This window comes from Tupaia chinensis, unplaced genomic scaffold, assembly GCF_000334495.1.
Source record: "Tupaia chinensis unplaced genomic scaffold, TupChi_1.0 Scaffold000330_1, whole genome shotgun sequence".
NCBI lineage: Eukaryota > Metazoa > Chordata > Mammalia > Scandentia > Tupaiidae > Tupaia > Tupaia belangeri.
In genome coordinates this window covers 1,297,355-1,300,141 of record NW_006159824.1, presented here as the reverse complement: position 1 = coordinate 1,300,141, position 2,787 = coordinate 1,297,355, and positions in this window count along the sequence as shown.

Below are 2,787 nucleotides of genomic sequence, written 5' to 3'. Positions count from 1 at the left end.
GCTATAGGGCACGTGCGCTTGCCAGACAGAAAGAGACAGAGAGACAGAAAGCGAGAAATCACCCCCCAGGGGGGATGGTCACGCTGCAATCCCTTCTCCTCCATTCTCCTCCCGGGATCTTGGGCACGCACGCACACGCGCCCGGCGTGAGTTTTAAGCCACCGGGTCCGGGACACGAACCGCGGTCGACTACGTGGGAGTCCAGCGACATAGCCATTACGCTAACTGCTGGTTCCCAAGACTTATTTATTTTTTTAAAGAAGGAAGCTGCTTCTCTTCGTGAAACTTTGTACTCTTTTTCCTCCAGGGCAAAATACACAGTATTGTAGAGTGATGGGACAGCAGTTGGGAGATACCAGAAGGGATACAAGAATATATATCTGAATTCTAATCTTTGTGAGTATAAACACAAGAAGGTAGAAAAAAAAGGTGAACCTATGAGAAGCTGGAGTTCAGTCAATTGTATTGGAATCAGTTGTCAAGAAAGACATTTCTACATGAACGGAAGAGGAATGCTCAATATGTAAATCAGAAAAGAAGGCCACAGAGGGCTTCGCCAATAGTTTCCAGGGGAGTCCTGATCCAGGATTATTACTGTTCCAGGATTCTTCTTGAAAAGAAGACAGGCCTTTTTTACACGGAAGACAAACACATCATGCTCTCAGAACTGTCATTAAGTCAGTGTAGCTAATTCCCTTGCTTTGATTTCAAGGCTCTTTGAACAGGTTTTGTCTTCGCACTCAAATTTTCTTACAGAAAAGACTGACGGATGGTCCAGTCAACATTCTGTTGTCTTTGGTCATTTCAATTCATTTATAAATAAGTTGGCATTACCATTTGTTTTTCAGCCTATTGTGAGTCTGGTTAAGTTAGGTGTATCTTCCTTGGACATTAAATTGGTGTTTAGGGTGTACCAAGTACCTTGGGCGTGATTCTTGGAGCTGGGGACACAGCGGTAAACAGGTTCCTAGCCCTTACAGGTTAACTCTAATGGGGAAGATGAGGCATTAATAACACAATTGCACAAATAAATGATCAACGACCTGTGATAAATTCTGTAATGTATGCTCTAAGAACATGTAACACCCAGAAGTTGACTGAGCTAGCTCAAGAAATGCTTCCCTCAAGAAGTGGTTTGAGTTAGCAAAATAAAACTGTGGGACAGAACGTTTCAAAGCTGAAGACACTATCGTGGACTGTGTGATCCCACAGATGCACTGCCACTGGGGGTTTTCCCAGGTGCTGCCCTATCACTCTACAACACTATGTATTTTGTCCTGGAGGCAGAGTACAAAGTGTCAGGTCCCTTTAAGATGAGGACCAAGGGGGACCAGCAGACACATAATGGTCATGTTGCTGGACTCTCACGTAGTTGACGGCGGTTGGAGTCCAGAACGAGGTGGCCTAAAACTCATGCCAGGCGCGTGTGCATGGGTGCTCAAAATCCCAAGAGGAGAATGGAGAAGGGATTGTGGTGGCCATCCCCCCTGGGGTGGAAAGGGTGATTTTTAGCTTTCTGTCTCTCTGGTGAGCACAAGCGCCCTATAGCAAAAATCTCTCTTAAAAAACAAAAAAAAATCGGAGGCTAGTGTGTGCGTGCATGCCCCAAATCCTCAGAGAATGGAGGATAAGAGATTGCACTATGGCCATTCCCCAGGGGGTGATTTTTTGCTTTCTGTCTCTTTCCAGCGAGCATGTGCCCTATACCAAAAATCTCTCCCCACCCTCCCCAAAAAAGGACTAAAGAAATAAACTGAGGGATAGCGCATTTACGGTCTTTTAGGACTTAAAAAACGTCACCGTAATTTAACATACCACTCTTTTTTATAGCTCCCCCTCCAGGGGAGCTAATAGAGCGTTCTTTTGGAAAGCGCAGAGAACAGCTGGGAGAAAACAGTATTGCTGTGTCAGTCTCTAAGATTGAGAGTGGAACGGCCCCTTTGGCAGCCGTGGGGGCCAGTACGGACTGAGGGCTTAAACAAGATGGTGGCTGGCCCAGGCCGCTCTATCTTCCCGGGTGAAGCTCTATGGCACGGCAGAGGCGTACGGTTTAGAGAAGTGAAGCTGAGAGGGGTGGTAACCCGACCACACTAGCGCACTAGCAAGAGTGGCGCGGAGAGATCTCTCGCGCATGTGTGGAACCGGGTTGGGGTGGGGGGGAGGCTTTCGTGACATGGGGCCCATCCCACCGTGCAAGTTTTCTGAAACGTGGGAGTCGTTTAAGTCCAGTTAAAACCGAGGTGGGGCGTTTCCTAAGACGCATGCGTTCTAGACGCGACAGGCGATACACTGGCGTGGGTCTTTTCAACGCCCGGCGTACAGACGACGTCTGAGGTGGAAGGGGCGTTTAGGATTCCCAACACGCATGCGTCATGAGACAGAGGCGTTTCCTTCAGAGGGTGTGGAGTGCAGGGCTCCATACTGCGCAGGCGCACGGACTGTCCGGTAGGGCGAGTAGTCTATCAAGGGGAGGGAAGAGGAGGTTGAAGAGATTAAAAAAAACCGGTTGCGCCTGCGCATTGCCTACTGCTTGGAAGCGCTCAGGACTTGTGAGGGGCGGGGTCACGTATGCGCGTCATTGGATGGGTAGGTGGGAGGGAGGGTGGAGCTCTGGGAGGGTCTATGCGCTTGCGCAGTGCGGGGGTGGAGGGCGGAGGAGATAGCTAGCACGCTTGCGCGGCTGTCATAGGGCTGCTTGGTTGGTCAGTGGGGAGTCGGCGCCTGCGTACTAAGACCCGTGTGCAGCAGCGGCGGGGGCGGGGGAGGCGGGGGGGGAGGGGGGGGGGG